A 12,799-nucleotide genomic window follows, 5' to 3' on the forward strand; every position below is an offset into this window, starting at 1 on the left:
GAAAATTTAAAAACACTAATGAAGGAATCAAATACAAAAAAGACCTGAACGAAGAGAATGACACATAAAATTCTTGGATAAAAAGATTCATAAATATCAATTCTCCCTAATTTATAATTTAACAAACCTAATAAAAATGCCAACTTCTTTTTTAAATAGATAAGCCGACTCTAAAATTCATATAGAAATAAGGGTCATGAAAACTCTGAATAATCGGAATAGTGAAAGGAATGTATCATAACAGATATCAAAACATAAAGTCTCAAAAATTAAAACTATGTAATACTGGAATATAAATAGATGGGAGAAGAATGGAACAGACAAGAAATTCCAAAATTTTATCAATTTGCATATGGAATTTTAATATCTCATAAAGGTAGAAAAATAAATTTTTCACTAAATGAAACTAGGCAGCCATATAGAAAAAAAAATTAGAGCTATATGTCACATCAAGATAACTCCAAATGGATCCCAAACTTCAATGTAACAAATGAAAACACTAAAAGTATTAGAAGAAAGCACAGAAGAAATTTTGATAACCTTCAAGTGGGAAAGGTTTTTCTAACTACAAATCAAAATCTAAAACTATAAAAGATTGATAAATTCAAATACATAAAAAACAAATTCTGCAAGGAAAAAAACCTCATAAGTTAAAAAAAAGACAAAAATATTTGCAATCATATCACTGATAAAAGAGCAAATCTCTCATATATAAACATTATAGAAAAAAGCATACTGTATTTACAGTTATGGTATGTATATATGTGTGCACATATAGACACATAAAACAATTTGGATAAATTATTGTGTCCAAAAATGGACACAAGATATGATCAGAAAATTCAGAGAAAAAGAAATAGAAATGAACTTCAAACATGTGAAAAGATGTTCAAACCTCATACCTAAGAAGAAAAAATAAGATTTTTTACTCATCAGATTAGCAAAAATCCAAAAATTTGATGATGCATTGGCTTGGCAAGGTTATGGGAAAATAGGTACTCTCATTCATTGCTAGTGGTAGTGAAAATTGGTGGAACATCAGCATTTATTTAATATCTATCAAAATTACAATTATATATACCATTAACCCAGCAATCTCACTCTAGTTAGTGATTTTTACAGACACATCTGACCCCACACAAGATGACATATATACAAAGTTTTTCACTAAAACATTGTTTGTAATAGCAAGATAGGAAACTACCCAGATATCCATCAACAAAAACTGATTACAGTATATCTAATACAAATGAAATGCAGTGAGAATGAGGATGCTCTCTATATACTGATATGAAAAGATCTCTAAGATAAGATACACTGCTCAAAGAGGAAAAAAAAAACAAGGAGTAAAATACTGACTACAGTATGCTTTTTATGAGAAAAGAGGATAAAAAATATTTTATATACACTAGTATTAAAGTACTCTAGAAGGATATACAAGAAACCAATAACAATAGTTATCTTCAAGGTAAAGTTAAAAAATCATGTTGTACCAGAAGCAAAGAAGTACTCAGACCAATGAGGAGCCATCACAAAGACACAGGAGCCAGTTTTAAGGGGTTCCCACTGGCAAATTTGAGACAATTTGAGTATAAAAAAGAACAATGATAAACTGATTATAATATTACGAATAGAGAAGAGCCCTAATCCACAGTAATAGCTTAAAGAAAGAGTAAAAGAAGCCTATCATCTGCCACCATTGGAGATAACTAATACATCAACTCCTTATTCTGAAGATTGAGAATTAAGGAGAAATAATTAAGCGATTTACTTTGCCTTTTGAGAAGTGTTCATCCTCAGTAGAGAGGGAAAGCTCTCCTTTACAGAAGAATGCCAGTTAATAAGTGTAGAAGGAAAGGAAGAATTTTTAAAATCACCATTTTGCAATCTCCAATGAAATAAATTATTCAGGCAGCCATAAAAAACAATGAAATCTTATCATTTTTGACAACATGGATGGACCTGGAAGGTATTATGCTAAGTGAAATAAGTCAGAGAAAGACAAATACCATATGATCTCACTTATATGTGGAATCTAAAGGACAAAATAAACAAACAGAACAGAAACAGACTCAGAGATGCAGAGAACCACCTGATGGTTGCCAGACAGAAGGGTTTTTTTGGGGGGGTGGGGCAAAAAAAGGTGAATGGATTAATAGGTACAAATTGGTAGTTACAAAATAGTCACGGGGATGTAAAGCAAAGCATAGAGAATATAGTCAATAATATGGTAATAACTATATATAGCGCCAGATGAGTATTAGTCAGAGGATCACTTCGTAAATTATACAAATGTCTAACAACTATGCTGTACCCATGAAATTAATATAATACTGATTGTCAACTGTAACTGAAAAAAAAATTTTAAGAGGAAAGGTGAAGGGGAATAAGTTTCAAACTTCCAGGTACAAAACAAGTGATGGAGATGTAATGTACAGTACGGGGAAAATAGTCAATAATACTGTAAGTTATATAGTGTCAGATGGTGATCACTTCTTTAGGTACATATACAATGGTGTATATCTGAAACTAGTATATTGTATGTTAGCTATATTTTAATAAAAATCTTTTCAATTTTTTCACTCAAAGAAAGAAAGAAAAGAAATTATTCCAGCAAGGATGATCAAAAGATGCTAAATATCATTTGGTGAAACAGTTGGGGAACAGAAGATTCCCAAGGTGCCAGAAGATTATTCCACAGATTACTTCCTAACTGCAAAGGGGAAAATGAGTACCTTTACAATGGAGAGATCTGACAGTCACCAGCTGAACTAAATGATCAAACCCAGAAGCAATTAGAGTCAGACCTTTCTTTTATGCCTCCTGATATAATGTAACCTGAAGTACAAGGCATCATCTATGATGTATTATTACCAAAAATGCCTAACTTAGGTCTAAATTAAGACTTTGAACCTAATTTCTCCTTTATAGGAAATTCAGGAGATAGAATAACAAGAAAAATTACATACAGAAATTCTTACAAGAAAAAATTACATGAAGTAATCAATTACAAGAAGAAATACTCAGATCTAGAACTTGAAACATGCTACAATAAAGCTAATTTGGTCTCTTCAAAACCCAAAATCTTTGGGGAATAATTAGAAGGAGGACACAGTTCTAGATACAGGAGACAGAAGAGACATTACAACCAAATGCAATACATGAACGTTGCTCAACCTGCTTTGAAGAAAATAGCCATAAAATAATGTTTAGATATTTGGGGAAAACTGAATGTGAAATGAGTAACAAAAGATATTAGGGCACTTAAATTTTTTTTCTTGAGTGTGGTAATGTTATTTGTGATTATACAGAGAGCACTCTTATTCTTAGGAGATACATGCTGAAGCATTTAAAGCAGTGTCATAATGTCTGCAACTGATTTTCAAAGTATTCAGCAAAGATAGGCAGATAGAAAGAGGATGCAAATATAGCAAAATATCACTATTATTCAACTTTTCTGTGTGTTTGAAATTTTCATATTAAAAAGTTGAGGGTGTGTAAATAAGGCCCACCGGGCTGAGGGTGGGATCAAGACTTTTCAATGTATATCTTTTTTATGTTTTGAATTTTGAACCATGTGAATGTATTATCTATTGAAAACAAAAGCCAGCTACCTACCATTCTCTTAAACCCTTAGCAGCAATTATATTTTATTCTTACCACATATCAGACATGCAACAACAAAAATATCCTCTTTCTATTTCCTTGTTTTAAGGGAAGCTCTTCTGACCACATTTCTCCTGTGAGTCACTTAACAGTAAAGTAAGAACCTGGACCACATCATTACTAGGTCCTGAGCCACTGCAACCACCTCCAACACTATTCCCTTAGGCCAGTCTCCCACACTTGTTCCCCAACCCTACCCCACCCCATCCCCTTATCTTCAGGCTCTATTGTTCACACACTCTGTTCCTCCCTACCTACTGTCCTCTCATCCCACAGCTGGTTCCTTCAACAATGCTATCAGTGTCCTGGCCTCCCTTGCTCACCTATTCTTCAATCACACAAAGTCCACCAACTGCCTCTCCCTCACCCAAACTGACTTGAAATTTAAGAGCTAGAAAGAAATTTACAGAATAATCAGTCAAACTCCCCCACTCTCAAAGAAAACAATGAAATCTAGACAGTGGTATTGTGATTTGACTGAATTTACAGGCTAAGATTGTGGCAGCATCAGGACTAGGGATCCTGGTCTTTCAATTTCAAGTTCAGTGCTTCTTCCACCACATACCAAACTGTCTTCTCATCTGGATGACTCTACCTACTCATACACAGTGCATCATTAGCAGAAATATCAGAACCAAGTGATCCAATCTATTTTACGTCAATACTCACTAATTAGAACTGCCTTAACTATTCCAAAATGGCTGAAGTAAGAATACCTGTGATTAAATGAGTATATTCTTTAAAAGAACTTCAGAAGCTCTCAATCTTGGTTACACATTATAATTATTTGGGGAAACTTAAAAATAATAATGCCTGAGTCATACTAGGTCTGCACTGTGGACTGAGCTTTAGGTATCTAAAACACAATCCAGGTAATGCTGACATGCAGCCCAAATTTAGAACCATACTTTTCATACACTGTTTTATACATTGCTCTTTAAAAACTTTGTTTCTTTAATTTTTTTTTTGTTTTTAACATAGTAATATAAGACCATATTGTTTGTGAGAAAAATCAAACAAAACAGAATCTAAAAGTAAACTACATCACCCTGAATTCTATCTTGATCTTTTCTATGTCTGTGGCCTTGGAGTCTCTTATGCTTTCTTAGCTTCCATGTTGTCATTTAGAAAATGAGGGGTTAACATACTTTCCAGACCTAGGGACACCATGACTATTTAAACCTTGGCCATTTTATTTCAGTGTTATCGTATTTCCCTGAGAAACTGGAAATCATTTGGTGCAAGATGTTTAACTCTTCCTTCTTCCACTTTGTAGCTGTTCTCCACACTCTTCTCTCATCTTCCTCCTTCCAAAAAGTTAACCCCAAGCTAGAAGTGAAAATGGAGACTACCTAACAATGCCTGGTTCATCTCTATCATTGCCTCTACTCTAATTTTTTCATTAACATACATATGGAAACAATGAGTCAAAGTTATTAAGGCACTGGAAACTAGGACTGCTGTTCAAAGTACTGTTGGGTTCAAAGAACTGTTGAACTCAAAATGACTTTTCTGTCAAAGAGCAGGAATGGGATCAAGATGCAACAATAGAACCAGGCAGAAAGATAGAAGATTTTTAACTAACCTCCAAAGTGTGGTTCTGTCTCCTCCAACTACATGCTCCAAGGCGGTGATGGTGAGGTACACCAACCTACCACAAGAGACCCATTTAGAATGGTCACCGCTCTTACATGCCCATAGCCTTCCTTATCTACTTCAGATTCTATAACATACAAGTAGTACATACATCCTCGGATCTGAAGATGGACACAGGAAGGGCTGAGAGAACAAAAGCCCTGGGAGCATTACTTTGAGAAACTGTTATTTACAGCCCAGTCTTCAAACAATCAGAGAACAAATTCTCTTTTCCAAAGTCAAATTACCAGCCCAGAGGAGTAGATTTCCTCCCCTCAATCAGCAGAAGGCACATAAATGAATGCTAGACACTAAGAAGTATTAAGAAACTATGTGCATCAATTAGTTCTTTAGCTTAACATCTGAAAGGAGAATTCATACAGCTACCAGGTAGTCAGTGAGGGAACCTATCTACACTATTTATTTGGCAACTGCTAGACCTGTATACCCCTCTCCATATTCAAGAAGGAACAACTGAGGGGATGGATTAAAAAACATTCCACAACACAAAAGAGAAACTCTGTATTTGTAATTCAGACAATAAATCAAATACAGTACTCTGATCAAATTTGATAAAACACATATGATATCGAAGTTCACAAGTAGAAAAAAAAAATTAGTTGAAATGCGAGTAGAAATGAGAGAAAGGAAAAAGAAAAGGAAAAATAAGTAAACATGTCCAAGCAGAATTAAAATCTTTACTAGTAAAGATAAAGAGCAGAATACTTAATTAGAAAATGTGGGGATGATAAATTTGAGGAACTCTTCAAGAATAAAGAGGGTAAGGACAAAGTAATGAAAACTATGAGACCGATAAGGAGAGAAGAAATAAACTTCAATTAATTGTTATCCCTGAAACAAATGGACAGAAACAATAATCAAAGATTTTTAAAAAGGGAAATGAAAATTTTCCTGAGTCAAAGAATATCCTGCATCTCTAGCTCAAAAGAACTCACAAAATACCAGGTAAAATTACTAAAGAGACAGTGATGACTAGATTTTTTTCTGGTAAAACTTTTAGATTTCAAGGATAAAGAAAATGTCCCACAATCACACAGGAGGAAAAAAAAGTCACACACAGGGGACCAGAAATCAGGCTGGCCTCAGATTTCTGCTTTTGCAAGATCAGAAGACAATGGCAACATAGTAAAGAATCAGGAATGGAAAATAATGAGACCTAATAATTCTGTCCCCTCCCTGGCCAAGTTATCATTCAGTGTGAAATCAACATAAAGATACTTTCAGGTGAAAGTATACTAATCAAGTACTTTTTCTAAATATATCTGAATAATTAACCAAAAACAAAGACCTTAAGACTAGAGATTAAATCAGTTAAACATAGGGCTAAGTTTAAATAATCATCAAATACTATTTTAAAAAAATAATTTTTGAAAAGACCTATAAGGTATAAAATAAAGATGAACTATTAATCATCATCTTCATCTAAGTTCTATGAACAATTTTGCTAATATGCTGTGTCATTAATTTAATGGGTTAAACACCCTTATTAAAGGATAAAGAGTTTTAGACTAGGTCAAGGAGCATTAGTTTATTTTAGATATACAATAGGAACCATACAATAAGTAGTCTTTTATGACTGGCTTCTTTCACATAGCATAATTTTTTCAAGGTGTTGTAGCAAGTAACAGTACTTCACTTTTTAAATTACCAATAATATTTCTGTATAGAAATACCACATTTATTTACCCATAGATATTTGGGTTGTTTCTACTTTTCACTATTACAAATAATCCTGCTAGGAATATCTGTGTACGTGTTTTTATGTGAATGTATGTTTTCATTCCTTTGGGGTATATATATACACATATGCATACACCTAGTAGTGAAAATGCTAGGTCATATATCATCTCTATGTTTAACCTTTTGAGGAATTGCCAGATTGTTTTCCAAAGCAGTTATATCATTCTACATTCTCAACACCACTTATTATTATCTTTCTCATTATAGCCATTCTAGTGGGTATGAAGTGGATCTCACTGTGGTTTTGACTTCCCTGAAAGCTAATAGTGTTGAGCATATTTTCAAGTTTACTGGCTACTGGCATAATTTCTTTGTAGAAATACCTATTCAAATCCTTTGCCAATTTTTTAATTGGAATATTTCTCTTTATTATTGAGTTGTAAGAGTTCTTGATATATTTTAGATACAAATCCCTTATCAGCTATATGATTTGCAAATACTGTCTTCCGTTTTGCTGGTTGCTGTGGGTGATTTTTCTTTTTATTTAGTTCTCTTCTGATTGTTCATTAATGAATGTTGTATCATGTTTCTTTGTGCAGGGGATGATTTTGTTTTATAGTTAGGGACAAATTGGATGACTACCTAGAAGAATTTTTATTAAATTCTCACCTCACAATTTTCTTAGTCTGTTCGAGCTGCTAAAACAAAATACCACAAACTGGGTGGCTTATAAACAACAGAAATTTATTTCTTACTCTTCTGGAGGCTGAGAAGTCCAAGATCATTATGCCAGCATGGTCAGGTTCCAGTGAAAACCTTCTTCCAGGATACCGACTGTCAAATTCTCAATGTGTCTTCACATGGTGGTAGGAGTTAGGGATCTCTGTGGTTTCTCTTATAAGAGCTCTGTGGTTTCTTTTATAAGAGCACTAATCGCATTCATGAAGGTTCTAACCTCATGGCTTAGTCATCTCCCAAAAGGCCCATCTCTTAGTACCATCCATCTCATTGAGCAGTAGGATCTTAATATATGAATTTGGGGGTGAGGGGTGTGTTCAGACCACAGCAACAATGTATACTAAAAAAATTCTAGCTAAAGTTAAATGCGTTCTTTAAAATTAAGGAAAACATTAACATTCCAACAGAAAAATCGACCCCCAAAATGGACAATTTATAAAATCAGAAATAAAAATCATTAATAAAGTTTGTTACATTTCATAAGTAATCCAAGAAAAGCAAAATGAAATATACCTTCCTTTCAACATCGAATTGCAAAGAATTTTAAAATAAAATCATTGTGGTAAATGTACAATGAAATAGATTAACATTCATATTTTGTTTCAAAATGTTCATTCTCCTTAACATCTTTACTATAAACTTAACATCTAGGAATCTAACTTAATGAAATAAAGATGTGGTTAAAGATTTATATTCAGATGTTCACCAAAATATTATTAATAGTGAAAAATTTTGTGGGCAGTGAACACACAATGATATATATATATATATATATATATGTATACACATATATATATATGCCTTACTGTTGAATTGTACACTGACACTGGATTTCATTAACTGTCACCATAATAAAAATTAATAAATTTTTAAAAATAGTGAAAAACTGGCAGCTAGCTCATAGTTCGACAAAAAATGGTTTAAACAATGCATGAAATATACTCAACTACTGCCTCTCCATTAAAATTCACGTTTTCAGAAATATTTAACATCACAGGAAATGTTCATTTCTTAAAATATAAAAAGTATATAAACTGCATTCATCATCTCAATTTTCTTAATTGTGTATGTTTATACACACATAGGGAAAGAGACAAAGGAAACTCAGTAATAAGAGAAACCACCCAATAAAAAATAGGCAAAAGTTGGGGTGGCAGTATAGTGTAGTGGGTTAGCACATCTACTTTACACCCAGAATGTCCTGGGTTTGCACTTCAGGTGGAGCCACAGACCATCCCCCGGTGTGCCAGCCCCGCCCCCGCCCCGACACACACACCGTGCGCCAGGCTAGGGGTGCACGCTGTGAGCGTGTGGGAGGAGATGCCTCGCCTTCAGAGATCCAGTTCTTAAGGGGAAACGGCAACATCCATAGGGGTGGAAATGGGGGCAGGGATTAAAGAAGGGGAAAATAAAAGGGCAAAAGATTTTTTTTGAGGGGGGCAAAAATTTGAACACTTTACAATAAGCACATGAAAAGATACTCAAAATCATCGGTCATCAGAAAATGCAAACTGAAATCACAAAGAAAGGTATCCAAATTGGAAAGGAAAATTATTTGCCGGTGAAATGATACTATGTAGAGAGAACTCTAAGTATTCTACCAAAACAACTATTAGAATTAATAAATGAATTCAATAAAGTAGCAGGATACAAAATTAATATTCAGAAATTGGTTGCATTTTTATACACCAACAACAAACTATCAGAAAGAGAAATTAAGGAAAAATCCCATTTCCAATTGCATCGAAAAGAATAAAACACCCAAGAATAAATTTAACCAAAGAGGTAAAACACCTGTACTTGGAAAACTATAAGATATTGAAGAAAGAAACTGAAGAAGATATAAATAAATGGAAGGATATACTGTGTTCATGGACAGGAAAAATGAACATGGTTAAAATGTCCATACTACACGAAGCAATCTGCAGATTCAATTCAATCCTTATCAAAATACTAATAGCATTTTCCATAGAACTAAAATAAACAATCCTAAAACTTATATGGAACCACAAAAGACCTTGAATACCCAAAGCCCTCTTGAGAAAGAACAACAAAATTAGAGGTATTATGCTACCTAATTTCAAACTAAACTACAAGACTATAGTAATCAAAACAGCATAATACTGGCATGAAAACAGGTACATAGATCAATAGAAAAGGAATAGAGAACCCAGAAACAAACCCATACCAATATGGTCAATTAATCTTTGACAAAGGAGGCAAATATATACAATTAGGGATAAAGACAGTCTCTTCAATAAATGGTGTTGGGAAAACTGGACAGATACAACAAAAAAAGAAACTAGACCATTTTCTTATACCATATACAAGAATAAACTCAAAATAGATTAAAGACAATGTAGTACCTGAAACCATAAAACTAGAAGAAAACAACCCACTGAATGGGAGAAGATATTTGCCGATGATACATCTGATGAGGGGTTAATATCTAAAATCTAAAAGGAGCTCATACAACTCGACATCAAAAAAATCCGATTAAAAAATGGGCAGAGCATTTGTGACAATCCGGATGGACCTCAAGATAATCATGCTAAGTGAAATAAGCCAGATTGAAAAAGTTGAAAATCAAATTATCACTTAATTGTGGGATATAAATCTAAAAGCAACAAATGAACAGGACAAACAGAGACTCAGGGACATGGACAAGGGACTAGTGGTTACCAGAGGGTAGGGGGTGGGGGAGGAGGGAAGAGGTAGACAGGGTAAAGAGGGTCAAATATAGGAGAGAAAGGGGTGGGTGAAATGGGTAAAGGGGATCAAATATATGGTAGCTGAAGGAAACTGGACTCTGGGTGGTAATCACACAATAGAATATATAGATGTCAAATTATAATGCACACTTGAAAATTATATAATTGTATTAACCAATGTTACCCCAATAAACAAACAAACAAAGGGGCAGAGGACAGACATTTCTCCAAAGAAGACATGCAGATTACTAACAGACATATGAAAAGATGTTCGACATCACTAATCACTAATACAAATTAAAACCACAATGAGGTTATCACCTCACATCTGTCAGAATGGCTATCACCAATAAATCAACAAACAAGTGTAGGCGAGGATGTGGAGAAAAGAGAACCCTCATGCATTCTTAGTGGGACTGTAAATTGGTGCAGCCATTATAGAAAACATAACGGAAGTTCCTCAAAAAATTAAAAACAGAACCATCACATGACCCAGCAATTCCACATCTGAGTATTTACCTGAAAAAAATCCAAAACACTAATTTGAAAAGATACATGCACCCCTATGGTTACCACAGCATTATTTACAATAGTCAAGATATGGAAGCAACCTAAGTGTCCACTGATAGGTAATATATAAAGAAGGACAAACCTAGAGGATATTATGCTAAGTGAAATAAGTTAGACAGAGAAAGACAAATGCCATTTAATTTCACTTATATATAGAAATCTAAAAAATAAAATAAATGAATAAACAAAACAGAAACTCATAGATACAGAGAACAAATTGATGGTCACCAAAATGCAGGGGTGGGGGATGGTTGAAAAGCTGAAGGGGTTAAGAAGTACAAATTGGCAGCTATAAAAATTGTCATGGAGATGTAAAGTACAGCATGGGGAATAGTCAATAATACTGTAAAAACTGTACAGTGTCAGATGGGTACTAGAGTTATTGAGGTGATCATTTCACAAGTTATATAAATATCTAATCACTATGTTGTATACCTGAAACTAATATAATATTATATATAAATTGTAACTGAAAAAAGAAAAAAAAAACAACAAAAAAAAGCCACAAAGAAATAACACACCTACTGTAATGGCTAAAATTTAAAAGAATGATATCAAATCTTAGCAAAGACGCTGAACAACTGGAACTCTCATGCCAGTGGGAATATTAAAAGGTACAAACAATTTAGCAGGTTTTTTTTATAAAGTTAAGCATATACTTATCATAGGACCTAGCAATCTTACTCCTAGATTATTTACCCCAAATAAATGAAAACATGTCTACACAGAGACTTGTCTATGAAAGTTAACAGGAACTCTGTAACAGTCTCAAACTGAAAGTAAACCATAAACAACCCAAATGTCCATCAATTAGTAAATGGATAAAATACATCCCTACAATGGAATATTGCTCACAGAGGTCAGGGAAGCTGTTAAATATCCTACAATGTACAGGACAGTCTCCAACGCAAAGAACTGTCCAGCTCAAAATGTCCATAGTGCCAACGTTGAAAATAAACTATTAAAGTTGGGTAAAGGTATATGGGAGTTTATGGTAGTATTCTACTTTTGTATCTGTCTCAATTTCCATAACAAAATGCTTTTAAAAATACATATATGCTGAGTGAAATAAGTCAGAAAGAGAAAGATAAATACCATATGATTTCACTTATATGCAAAATCTAAGGAACAAAAAGAACAAACTTATCAAAAAGACTCACAAATACAGTGGACAATTTGGTGATGGACGGGGGGGGGTTGGGGGGCTGAGAGGATGGGGTGAAGGGTTAAAGAAGTACAAATTAGCAGGTGATAGTCGGTCACGGGATGGGAAGCACAGCATAGGGAATGCAGTTAGCATTAATATGATGGCTAGGTAGAGGGCCAGGGGAGGGAGGGAGCAAATGGGGGGATCGTTTTATGAATTACATAGATGTCTAACCAATGTACTGTATACCTGAAAATAATTTAAATAAATACTTCTTTAAATAATTAAAATAAATTCCGATCCATATATATGCCCCGCCCCCCGCCCCCGCAAAGTCCTATCTCTGTGAGTGTGGGCTGGCCTAGTGACTTGCTTCTAACAGAATGAGGCAAAAGTGATGGGATGCCACTTCCATGATTAGGTTATAAAGATTGTGACTTCTATTTCCCTAGGAGACTCTCTTGGCTTCTCAGCTTAACATGTTGGAGAGGACACATGGCAAGGAACTGCGAGCAGCCTCCAGCCAAAACAGCCAGTGAGAAATCAAGGCCCTTCATCCAACATCCCTTGATGAAGTGAATTTGCCAACAACCAAGTGAACTTACAAGCAATTCCTTCTTTGGTCAAGCAC

At 34.2% G+C, this 12,799-nt stretch overlaps 1 protein-coding gene across 10 annotated transcripts in view; it reads right to left on the reverse strand.

Moving 5' to 3' along the window:
* Nucleotides 1–12,799, reverse strand: part of NCOA6 (nuclear receptor coactivator 6) — a 90,533-nt gene that overhangs the window by 59,461 nt on the left and 18,273 nt on the right. The window lies entirely within an intron of this gene.

This window comes from Pteropus vampyrus, unplaced genomic scaffold (assembly GCF_000151845.1).
Source record: "Pteropus vampyrus isolate Shadow unplaced genomic scaffold, Pvam_2.0 Scaffold336, whole genome shotgun sequence".
Classification (NCBI taxonomy): Eukaryota; Metazoa; Chordata; class Mammalia; order Chiroptera; family Pteropodidae; genus Pteropus; species Pteropus vampyrus.